Raw genomic sequence first — 13281 nt, 5'->3', positions numbered from 1 at the left:
ACCAACCAAGCAAGCAACCAACCAAGTAACTGATCAAACCAACCCTTGGAGCCCTTTCTAAAGCTTTGACCTACAACCCTGAATCCAGAATCTCTGTTTAGTGGGCCAACATTAATAAATTTAGCTGAATCCAACTTTATGTTACTTCCACCATGGTGCCACACACTTAATATCCATTCCCACATATATTCTCCAGATTTCTTTCTGTATAAATTGTGTGTGTATGTGTGTGTGTGTGTGTGTGTGTGTGTGTGTGTGTGTGTGTAGAAAGAGAGCATCGACTGAAAAATCACACTATTTTATAAACTTAGAAAAGAGAGCTTTATTTCTTATAAAGGTTTGCAGCCTGCAAGGTGGCCCTTATGACAGGCTGGGAAGTGTGGCCTACAGCCAAGGCCAGAGGCAGGCATTTCCAGGGAGGGAAGGAGAGGACAGGAATTTGAGCCGAATGAGTTGGCTACATATACATACTCAATAGGATATCAGAGGAGCTATATCATTTTATGAGAATACTCATAAGAGAGGATGTAACAGATGCATATTCAATAAACATGCATGTTCATTCTGGGGTGGAGACTTGACATTTAAATGTATTATAATTAGGCCCTACACATCAGAAAGTGAAGCAGGGACATGAAGGTACTCAGCCTCTGTAAAGGCACAGCCTCTAAAACTGGCCAGAACCAGTCCATGGAGGATGGTCTCTTATCAGGAGAAAGTTACTGAAATCAGTCCCTTGTCCAGTGAAAGCTGTCATTAAGGTTGGTGGGGCAGGAGATCAGTTACTCAGCGTCTGTGAACTGGGTGAGTTGTAACTGTTTTAATCTTGCTTCTGTCACAGCCAGTGCTTGCTTGGCTGCTAGAGAAAAATAAAAACCATGTGGTAGTTAGAATCTAGTTTATGCTTTAAGAGTAGGGTACAAGACTTAACCCTCGCCTGGCATGGCCCTAGGTCCTGTTTATAATTTGGGGTCTTATTGCCACAAAGAGTCTGTTCTGTCAGTCTCATGATCTCTATTTTAACATTAACGCTGTTCAGTCGTTGGGTCTAAACCATAAGAGGGAATGAGGTACAGGGAGGTATGTCCGACCTCCTGTCCTGTCATGGCCAAGAACTGAATTTTAAGATTTATTTGAGGTTCCGTTGGCCAAAAGGGGGTCTGCTAAGTCGGGTGGGGGGCTTAGGATTTTATTTTTAGTTCTCAAGGGAGATAAAATAATTTAATCCATTGGCCCCTGTGACTGTGGGACTAACATGGCTATGATCTGTCGGACAGACTTCAGGCTGGCACCCGGGCAAAATTCTATGCTGTAGTAAATGCATCATGCACATTTGTAACAACACGTACATAACAATGTCACAAAATACTTCCATGGTGACACCTAGATTAGTGTTTTATTGAATAGCTGATGATATAAACTGGCTCATTTGGTGCCAAGACTGACCATCACCACCATACCAAGGTCATCACTGATCAGAGGCCTAACCCAAGGAGGGGGTCATGTGCAGGCCCAGCGGTGGGGAGGAAAGATGCCGCAGAGGAGACGGATGCCCACAGAGGCCCCTGAGCGGATACCATGCTCACTAAGTGGTAAGTATAGACTCAACGTAGGCTGTAAGCTCTCCCCCTGTGCAAATGGGACCCCATCCACTTGAGAGTCAAGGGTCTGTTTGGGTGGCAGGGATAGCCACTTCTGAAGGTAGAAAGGAAAATAAGCCACCAAATTGGTACCTTTCTGTGAAATGGACATCGTGCTCAGAATCTCCATTTTCCCCACAACCTGGAGGAATAAGTACTGTCATCTGCATTTTATAGCTGAGGAATCTGACTGAACAAAATTGAATTACTCGCCTAAGCAATTAGCAATTAACCAAGGCTTTCTGACTCAGAAACCCAGCTGTTGCCTGTTCATATCCAGCCTCTGTATTGGTGTCAAGATCTGGCCTGTTCTCAATGCAGCAAGATGCAGGCAGATCACACTGGACTCCCAGCACTGAATCTGGCTCAAGGGGACATCAAATTTGACTGGGTCATGGGGCTCAGGAGCATCACTCTCAAAAATAGCAGTACAGGAAGAGGCGATGGCCCTAAACAGCATTTGCAGGCAGATCCCATGTTAATCGTAAGGGTCAGGACTCTCTCACTTTTCTGTCTCTCTCTCTGTCTCTCCTCTAGGGCTGACCCCACATTGGACACCACTGCTTCCATGTCCATCACACACCACAGCTGCCTTTTCTTCTGCCTGCTTATGGGAAAGTCCCCTCCTCTCCTCCATTTTCTTCTCTTCCTGCCCTATCACACCGTGCACTTCTCCCTTTCCTTAAAGAACCACCATCAACTTTAGGAGGAGGGAAAGGGGTGGCTCTGGCAGGAAAAGCCAGAATCCCCTCTAGCCAACAGAGAGGAATGGCTGCATGTTTTCTCCCCCAATCCAAGGCACTGGGTCTTGGCTGAGTTGCAGGTTCCAAGCTGCTCTCCTGCTGTGTCAGTGAGTTCTGGTCAACCTGCAACCTCCCGATGTGGCCACTGCAGTTCATCGAGTCTTCAGGGACTCCCCATGGCCTAGAGTACTTTGCCTTGCTTACACGGGAGAGGAGAATGGATTTATAGAGAACATCATCTAAATCCAAATTGACCATTGTGTGGCCACACTTGCTAGATTGCTATAGTCTAAATCTAGCATTGTAGAAAGACGGGGGAGCTTGGAGCTGCACAAACCCAGGCCTGGAACTGGCTCCTTACCTTGGAAGGTGAATGATCCTGGCAGGACTTAGCCTCCCTGGGCCTCAGTTTCTTTATCTGTTTCATGGGAATGAGGATCTCTGCTGGTTGGTTGGGTGATGCGGGGGCTGTGTGAAAACAGCTTGTCAATACAAGCCAAAATAGAAATATTTCTCCACAGAGTATGAAGGTCAAATGAGAGAATACATTTAAATTAAATGGAAAATTAAAATGGCAAAAAAGGCAAAGCTGTATTGAAAGTTCCGAGCTTCTCTATAAGGAGCTTTTCGACTATGTAAGAATCCTGTACTCGTTCCCCCTAAATACAAAAAAAAAAAAAAGTTGAAGGAGGCAGAAGGGAGAGTGATGCACGATGGGCGAGGACTTCACCTGCTGTTGCTGGCTTTGAGGATAGAGAAAGAAGGCCACAAACCTAGAAGCTGGAGCCCCTAGAAGCTAGAAAAGGCAGGGAGCCGATTCATCCCTTAAGCCTCCAGAAGGGACATAGCCCCGCTAGCACCTTGATTTTAGCCCAGTGAGATCCTCTTAGGAATTTTGGCAACCAGAACTATAAGACAGAAATGGAAGCCACTGAGTCTGTAGCTGTTTGTTGCAGCAGCAATAGAAAACTAATGCAGAGCCCAAGAAATCACTGGTGATGAGATGAGGAAAGTGGGCTCAGGAGGTCTGGATCTGTGATGAGATGGGGAAAGTGGGCTCAGGAGGTCTGGATCTGTGATGAGATGGGGGAAGTGGGCTCAGGAGGTCTGGATCTGAGGTGCGGATCTGGAGTGGAAGGGGAATTCATTTGTTCATTGTCTATCCTTTTGTATTGATTGAGTTTTTTTCTATATATATGTGTGAATTTTCACAATAACAGTTTTTTCCAAAATAAAATAAAAGAACAAAAGGGGCTTTTTGCAACCCAAATCCTATCTATGTCTGAGTCCACTTGTATTGAATAAGTCTTTCTGCTAACGTCCTTATATTTGGGTGACAATCTGAATGTCAGTGACCAATCAGAGCAGAGGCAAACCTTGGAGTGGGCAGGGCATCCTGAGGGCCCTGATTCCTGCCATGAGTCATAACCCTTTAGGTGCCAGACCATGGGGAGGTCCAGGGGTTGCAGGGGAGGGCTGTGCATCTGCAATGACTCTCAGGGGGCTCCTGGTGGTGGCAATTGGTGAATCTGCACAGTGGTGTTTCAATATTGTCACAACCCTGCTGTCTCTCATGCTCTCAAAAAGCATTTCTCTTACCTGTGACAGACTTCCTATACCTAACAGCTTGCAAAAGTGTTCCAGGTTAATGAGAATAATCTCTCAGAGCCATACCTCCCTGCTTGGGGTCTCAGTTTCCCCAACTGTCTCCAGACAAGTTAGGCTAGAAGGCCCCTGAGCCTCAGCCCCTCTATACCCCTCCTGTTACCCAGACCTGATCTGGGTCTTGCACCCTGGGTGCAGCATGACAGGGGTGGGCAGGGGCTGGCTCTGGGCCAGAGGACCCTTTCTGATGGACTTCAGCTGTTGGCCTTGCAGGGGAGACAGATCAACCTCACAAGAGTCATACGGTGAGTAGCGGTGGGCAAATCCATCCCCCTCGTCTTAGATTTGTGGGGAGACAGACAAAGAGGAGACACTCCAGGAAGACCTGCAGGTGGGAGTACCAGGTTGAAACCAAGGACACCTTCCTGGAGGAGCTGCTGCTTGAGCCAGCTCTGAGAACAGGTGGGGACAGGACTGGAGAGGAGGAGGGGGTCCCCTATGAGCAAAGACTGGCCACCACCCCATCTAACACCCCCACAGGGCCCCTGTGGCATCCCTGTCCCGTCCCTGTCACCACCCAGTTTTTCCCTCTGGACCCAGGAATTCAAAGTAAGCAAGGAGGTCCGCTGCTCCAGTTGGCTGCAAATAATTACAACCTTGAGCCCAAGCAGCACTTTGGGTCCTGGTTTGGGACCATGAAGCGGCTCGGTGAGACTGAGAGGTAAGGCCAGGGCAGGAATTGGGACAGTAGGATTGAACTCTCCCTGGGGGCCAGCCTCAGAAAGCCTGTGGCCATAGCCTCTTGGCCAACATCAGATCCTGTGGTCTGGCAACGCCTGGGGTACCCAGACCTCACTCTGGACAGGCCCTGGGAGGGGGCCCTGGTGAGATTCCTGGCAGCCTCACAGCCACTCTTCTGTCCGTAGCTACAACCTGTCATGCCAGCTGGAGGCTCCATCCCAGTTGGCTGGGAGCACAAAGGCCAGGAAGATAGACATCACCCACCACAGGGGCCAGTCGGGGCCTGAGCCAGGGCGGGCAGAGGTTGGCTGCCTTGGGATATGGGTGGGCTCAGGGAGTCAGACAGCAAGGGACTAGCCTCCCATCCTACTGCTGACCAGACCTGTGACTGGGGAGAGTCACCTTACTTCTCTGGGCCTCAGTTTCCCCCTCTGTGGAGTGACGCTAAATGATCTCTCTGGAGACGGGGATCAATAGGGCACTGGTGATTGACCAGGCACTCAGCACATGCCTGGAGCACACAGTGCAGGACTGTGGTGGGGAGGTGGCCTGAGATCCTGGGGAGTCACCCATGTGTGCCTGCCCTTCCGACCAGCCACCAGGCCCTCAGGGCAGAGCCCACTACCAGCAGCAGCTCACACCCCGAGACCAGCTCAGAGGCGGCCCCTACCTCAGCAGCAGGGACATCACGGACACTTTAAGCTGGTACTAGGGTGGCTTCTCCAGCTCCCACGTGGAGAGGGGTCCCAGCTGAGTCCCACTCACGTGGAGTCTCATGCCCATGAAAGTGCCATTCACCACTGGCCAGGCTCATGAGGCCGCATGAGAGGGGGGTCACTGGGGAGGAGATATCGGGGGAACAGAGAGGATGGTTGAATTTTTGTATAATAGGCAGTGCAAGTGTTTACCGTTTGGGAGGGGAAAGGTTTGTTATTATTAGCAATGCTACACTTGAATATTATACTAAAATCCAGTCTCTCTATAACCTGGGAGTTGCTCTTTTGTTCTTTCTTTTCCTGTCTTAATTAAAATGAGATGCAGACTCTCACGGTCCACAGTCAATTAAGAAATCTTGCACGGCCATCAGGTTATGTCTTGGAGAGCAGAGTTTCAGTACCATCAGCCTGGCAAGGAGCTGGGCCTGCTCCTCAGAGCTCCCGGGACTGAGAGATTTGGCATGTTCACAGGGCACCGTCACAGCCTCTGAAACATGCTGTCTTTAAAGACTTTTGCAGTGGCTCACTCACTCACAGTGGGACGCGGTGGCTCAATCCTGTAATCCCAGCACTTTGGGAGGCAGAAGCGGGTGGCTCACTTGAGGTCAGGAGTTAGAGACCAACATGGCCAACATGGCAAAACCCCATCTCTACTAAAAATACAAAAAATTAGCCAGGTGTGGTGTCAGGTGCCTGTAATTCCAGCTACTCAGGAGGCTGAGGTAGGAGAATTGCTTGAACCCAGGAGGTGGAGGTTGCAATGAGCAGAGATCACACCACTGCACTCCAGTCTGGGCAACAAGAGCAAAACTTCATCTCAAAATAAAAAAAAACAAAACAAAACACAAAGACATTTGCAAGGACCATGTCCTCACCCAGAATGGTGCCTGCCTTTCTACAGTTTTTCAGGAAGAGGAAACATTTTCTGCTTCTCTCGCTGAGGTTTTTTTTAACCACCCATTAGGAACCTATAGATTTCAGGATCGAACACTGGGATTCCCTCAGCACTAAAGGAGGAAAATTGCAAACAGAGCTGGAAGTGCAATGTGGAAAGGTCAGGCTGAGGAAGGTTCTCAGCCAGTAGACCAAGGGCAGGAAGGACACTGCCTCCTCAGTCTCCCACTAGGGAACTTGTGATTCTTGTCCCCTGATGTCAGAATTCCTTGTCATGTTTGTTTTGTCTCCAAGGGAAGGGTTTGAATTTCAGAATTTAAGGCTAGAGTGGGCCTCGTGCAGCTAACATTAACCCTCTCTCTCCTTCGCTGGCCGAGGTGAGGTCCAGGACCATGTAGTTCTGACGTCCACTCTCTCGGGGGATCACCAGTTCACCCATCTCACCCGGCAAGCTGGGCCCCAGTTTGGCGACAGGCATCTTCCACCCACCTGGGAGGCAGGGTTCAACACTCTGCCTCTGACCTCGTTTCCTTCTTCTGCCACCTGCTTAGGCAACCAGAAGGGGTTGTCCAGCCAGCACCTGGGCTTTAGCGCTCCTCAAGCAGGTGGAGGAAGTTTCAGGCACCTGGCTCCTCAGGTGTCCGCCATCCAGGTGCTCTTCAGGCTTGCCCAGCAGAGCTCTCTTGATCCAGCTAGAACTGGCCAGAACTGACTCACTCAGGAATGTGTAGACTTTGGCATCAGGGGCTGCTTTAATTTGCACAATTTCCAAATACCTCTTTTTTCTTCTTTTTCTGATGAGTCATCTCCCTAGACTTGCATTTTAAAGAGATAGATAGTTATCAGGTTCCAGAGAAGACGTGGTAGAACATTTATATCTCAAAGACACAGAGCTGAGACTTCAGGTTTAGATACTATAATTTGCCTAAACCAAAAAGGAAGGTGTAGGTAAAGTTCTAGTCAAGACAGGATGGCCAGGAAAAACACCTTAAACCAAGGGATGGCTTGCTTTGCTGATTTAAGCCAATGGCTTCTTTATCATAAGACTTCCCAGTGATTTAGTCCTCCCTCTCTTCCAGTGCACAGAGACATACCCCTCCTTACAAATAAAAATGTTCTTTATAGATGGAAATTTATTTTACAAAAATGTTTCAAAATAACCAGATGAAAATCATCCTTATGCCAGAAAGACTTTATTTTTTATTACTAGAAATGAAACAGTAAGTATTTGTTGTATTGACATACTTAGGCTTAGACCTATGTTTAACAAGAAAGCCTAATAATAGCACTGTGGTTAGACTCTAGCCTATTTTTCCAAACCATCATTTTATTATTAAGGAAATAAAGGATCAAATACCTTTCATTCATCTGATATGATCCTTTAAAACACATTCCACCAATAAGTCCTATTTGGAACAGCTGAAAATCTTTTAATAAAACTTTTTAAAGATGAGCTCATGGTTTAGTGTAAATTTCACAAGCTTAATTAGGTCAAGTGGAAGGAACTCAGATGAGTAGTTGCCCAATCAGAGCCCATTATTTGTAAGTCATCAGCCCCCTCCATGACCTTAAAACTCCACTCTGACCTAATTATTGCAAACCTATACACAACAAAGCGAAAGGATTAATTTTCATTCATCAACCTCTCAATCCCAGATTTTCAAAGAAAAAACCTGTGTAAGGAATACTTACCAAAACCAGACAGGAAAATTAGAGCCTGCATACTTAAGAGTCAAATTTGTTCCACTACAGCCAGGTCGCATACAGTTACATCATTTGGTTCTTCATACACTCTAGAACTGACCAGGACAGAGTTTAGCATAGAAAAACTGTAAGAAATAGGTTCTGAAACATAGAAATTGCAAAGTTCAAAAGGCTATGAAAAAAACTAATGTAAATGAGACTTCCCTCCCTTTGTTTTACATAAATAGACCCATCAGAGAAATGCAAATCAAAACCACAATGAGATACCATCTCACACCAGTTAGAATGGCGATCATTAAAAAGTCAGGAAACAACAGGTGCTGCCGAGGATGTGGAGAAATAGGAACACTTTTACACTGTTGGTGGGACTGTAAACTAGTTCAACCATTGTGGAAGACAGTGTGGCCATTCCTCAGGGATCTAAAACTAGAAATACCATTTGACCCAGCCATCCCACTACTGGGTATATACCCAAAGGATTATAAATCATGCAGCTATAAAGACACATGCACACGTATGTTTATTGTGGCACTACTCACAATAGCAAAGACTTGGAACAAACCCAAATGTCCAAAAACGATAGACTGGGTTAAGAAAATGTGGCACATATACACCATGGAATACTATGCAGCCATAAAAAATGATGAGTTCATATCCTTTGTAGGGACATGGATGAAGCTGGAAACCATCATTCTTAGCAAACTATCACAAGGACAAAAAACCAAACACCGCATGTTCTCACTCATAGATGGGAATTGAACAATGAGAACACTTGGACACAGGAAGGGGAACATCACACACCAGGGCCTGTTGTGGGGTGGGGGGAGGGGGGCGGGATAGCATTAGGAGATATGCCTAATATAAATGATGAGTTAATGGGTGCAGCACACCAACATGGCACATGTATTCATATGCAACAAACCTGCACATTGTGCATGTGTACCCTAGAATTTAAAGTATAATAAATAAAAAAAGAAAGAAATAGATGCTCTGTAAAAATATACACAATTTTTACAGACAAATACATTTATAAGTTGTTTTTATCTTAAAAATTGGGGATATTTCATATTTATAACTAATTATTGAGCCTTAAGTTTTCTTTGCCATTTCTAGGCTAATAAACTAAGAATCATGTAAACTAAGCCAAAGTAGAATAGACATAAAAGTCCTGAACACTTCAACTTTCTATTCTTCAAGAAGTATACTTGGCAAATCTCATTTGAGAGAGGAAAAGCTTTTCTCCACCCTCTGTTTTACAGCGCTGAGGCTTCTCATCACATTTCTATGACTTGTAGCTTAATCCATGTTACATGGTCACTGGCATTATTAGTGCTTCTCTTTTAACACTGTAGGAATTAATCAATTTGGTGGCATATTTAATTAATTCTATCACTAGAGGATTGTAAAATTACATATATGAATACCTCACTTTAGAGGCCACTTAATTTTTTTCCAAGGGGATATTTGACTATATTTCACTTGTGTCTTAATGATTTTATAATTTAAACCCTAAATTATAAATCTAGAATTTAGAAAGTATATTTCCTCACTGGATTACATTTTTGGAAATATTATTTTATATGTGCACAAATATTACAAATTCACTGTAGACACCTGAAAACTATATTATCTTTTAAAGGCAATATTCTACATTAAACTGCTATAACAAAATTGTTTGGTGCATTTTTTCTAGTACATTTTGTATATATTACACGTTTAACCTTTTTTAATCCAGCAAATAATTTTTGAGTATCCACTAAGTGCTACGTTCTGCATTACTAACTGATTTTAAAGAGTGAAATAACAGACATGGTCTCAGACAATAAAAATTAACATTAGGTCACCTATTTATATATTTTTAAATGGTAATTATGAAAACTTTTTGAGATTTTTAACTAGATAACATTATAATAACACACTTGATGTTGTTAATATTTGCCAGTGAGCAAAAAAGAAAATAAAAAGATGGTTTTATTCAATATACACTTTAAAATTGCAGGAAACAGTCAAGTTTCTCTGCTTTGCAGTTGAATGTCTACGTGTTTTTCTCTGCAACTTGGCTTTTGTGGAGTGAGAGAAACAATTATTCTTCCAGCCCAATGAAGGCAGAAGAGTAACAATGAATCTAATATTTTAAATGCTTATCAAAAGATAGTAAATATATTATTTCAGAATACTGAGATCAATAAGTTGACCTAGAAAAAAAGCCAAACTGACAGTATTACTGAATAAGGAAAGGCCCAAAGAGACAAAATACTTATTATTTTGTAACCTCGGTATGACACAACTTACCCTAAGTATAAAGGCCCTAAATTACCAAGATGGGTGCTTATAATATGGAGAGTAAAAAAAGTCATTTCACTTTTAGCTTTTTTATTTCTCTCAGAATAAAAAGTGTATAAGGAGTTGATAAAGAAGTTGATACTATAAGTTAGTACTACAATGACAGCACTTTTCAAGAAAAGACTTTTTTCTCTCTTACAAATATCATGTTAGCAGTATTTGTTTTCTCCAGAAATAATGAGGAAATAAAAACATAAGTATGTGGGTAATTAGTGTAGTTTCTTAAAGAAATGAGTTAGGCAACAGGCTAATAATGTATACTTCGCTGGCTTTTGAATGCCAACAATCATATTCTTTATAAGGCACAGAGAAGATTTTTCTAAAGAACAAGTATGTGAACCTGAAAAGTAATCACCAGTTGGTAGTGACAATCTGGATAGGGTGAAGGGCGTCACCAAGAAGCAATGAAAAGATACATTTGCAGTTAAATTTGAAAACCATGATGTTTAATACATATAGTAATAAAGAATACTTTCTCCTGTTTCAAAATTATTTTACAATTTAAGATAGAAGCTAAAATACCTAGGGATAATGATATGACTATTGAAAATTAAAAATTAAAGGACATTTCGAGTATTAGAAGTTAAGAATGAGAACTTATTACCCAATGAACAGGGGATAATTCATTATGCTCCATATCCATTGAATTAAAAGACAGGCCCATTACCTGGATAATTTGAAAGTTTAATTTTATTTAAAAGTCTTGTTTCATTCATCAAGCTAAAGGATTAGCTCCCAGAAATATTCTAGGATTGCATATCCCCAACTCTGTAGGAAGTATAGAAAGAATGTTATAAGGGCCACCATCTAAACATTATTATGTAAATAATTTAGTACCATTCCATTTGCCTTTGTAGATTTAAAAATGTAAATGGCTTTCTCATATTAGGAAACATCATTTTTCAAAACCCAGATAAACATAGTATATTGCAAGAGAATAATTATTTTCTTTATTCAAAAAGAAATACTGGATGCTAAGTCCAAAAGACATAAATTATTTTATACTAATAACTACCAACATTTTATTCATTAAAATATAAAGGTCAAAGATTTTAAAATGATCTTTAAATGATTAATAACATGTTGATCTTTTTCTTCTTTCTGTAAACCTTTTTGAGTCTTAAAAATACTAAACTATACAAGCAATATTAAATAGTATATAAACTTGGATTAAAATATTCAAATTTACTAGAATGTGGACATTGGAAAGAATGAAAATAAACAGAAGCATAAAGCAGCAGATATAAAATTAAGAAAGCAACTAAGAGTGTTTAAAGTACATATTCATCTGTAGTCTAATGTCTACCACAAACAATGACTCTTCTCAGTAAAACACAAATCATTCATGAAGGGAAAAAGCACGTTGTATTAGAGAATATTCAACATAACTTTTTTAGTACTAACTTGTGCCTGGAGTATTATTGGCTTTTCTATTATGAACTTATGAACTTGATAATTTTTTTCATAAAGATTGTATGTACAACTCCATTCAAAAGCAGTTTTTGGTGGGTTTTTTTTTTTTGAGACAGAGTTTTGCTCTTTTCACCCAGGCTGGAGTGCAATGGTGCGAACTTGGCTCACAGCAACCTAGCAACCTTTGCCTCCCAGGTTCAGGTGATTCTCTTGCCTCAGTCACCTGAGTGGTTAGGACTACAAGCATGTACCACCATGCCTGGCTAATTTTGTGTTTTCAGTAGAGACACGGTTTTGCCATGTTGACCAGGCTGGTCTTGAACTCCTGACCTGAGGTAATCCGCCCACCTTGGCCTCCCAAAGTGCTGGGTATGGGCAAGAGCCACCATACCCGGCCTCAAAAGCAGTTTTTAAAAGCAAACACAATATAACACTAAAGTTGAAAAATCCATGCTCACCCAAGGATGCCAGGTTTAATAAATTATTTATAGAACACTGCATCAAAAATAAGACAATAACCCAAAATATACCATTAAAGATGTATCCACTCCTACAACTAGAGATAATTAATCTATCTGGTAGCAAATGATACTTCAATCAGTTTCAGCATGTCTGAAATCTTTAAGGACAAAAGTGATAAAACATGACTTCATTCTTCATTAGACTCTTAGAACACTTGAAGGAAAATAATTTCTGAAGCACAAAGAGGTAAAGAGGTGTGATCTTTCAAAAAGATATTCAGTGTTCAAAATCCAAGAGTGCAATATCAGGCTGGGTGCGGTGGCTTATGCCTGTAATCCCAGCAATTTGGGAGACCATGGTGGGTGGATCACCTGAGGTCAGGAGTTCGAGACCAGCCTGGACAACAGGGTGAAACTCTGACTGTACTAAAAATACAAAAATTAGCCAGGCATGGTGGTGTGCACCTGTAGTCCTAGCTACTTGGGGGGCTGAGACAGGAGAATCGCTTGAACCTGGGAGGTGGAGGTTGCAGTGAATCGAGATCATGCCACCTCACTCCAGCATCAGTAACAGAATGAGATTCCATCTCAAAAAAAAAAAAAAAAAAAAAGAGCGTAATATCATATCGGTATACACAGATAATATACTGAATGAAACAAATAGAATAATTTGAAGAGGTATCTTGATGAACAAGGAGTCATTAGAAAGGTTGTATTCATGTCTTTGAAGGAACTTTGCAATGTGAGAAATTAATACTTTGACTACTATACTAAAAGTTTATTGCTAACATGTATTGAGTTATTAGCGTGTGTTAGGCAGAGTACCATATAATTTGCAAGTGTTATCTCATTTATTGTAGGTAAAATGTAATTTCGAACTCTGGGAGTATAAACGAATTAGATAGAATACAATTCTATTTAAATTGCTATCAGTAAATCGGTATCTAGGAACAGGGTGATACAGTGCCCACGTTTTCTATTCTTACTAAATGTTGTGTTTCATTTTCAATGTTTTCTTGGA

General features: G+C 42.2%; 1 long non-coding RNA gene across 1 annotated transcript; it reads right to left on the bottom strand.

Moving 5' to 3' along the window:
* Positions 1-297: 297 nt before the first annotated feature.
* On the bottom strand, positions 298-8402 carry LOC129527661 (uncharacterized). The gene is made up of 3 exons (XR_008672677.2): positions 6829-8402; positions 2745-3042; positions 298-859 (listed from the first exon to the last, which is right to left on the bottom strand). It is a non-coding gene; the product is annotated as an uncharacterized lncRNA (long non-coding RNA).
* Positions 8403-13281: the final 4879 nt, after the last annotated feature.

Source organism: Gorilla gorilla, chromosome 18 (genome assembly GCF_029281585.2).
Source record: "Gorilla gorilla gorilla isolate KB3781 chromosome 18, NHGRI_mGorGor1-v2.1_pri, whole genome shotgun sequence".
Classification (NCBI taxonomy): Eukaryota; Metazoa; Chordata; class Mammalia; order Primates; family Hominidae; genus Gorilla; species Gorilla gorilla.
The sequence above is the reverse complement of the archived record's forward strand: the minus strand, read 5'-3'. Positions and strand labels throughout refer to the sequence as shown.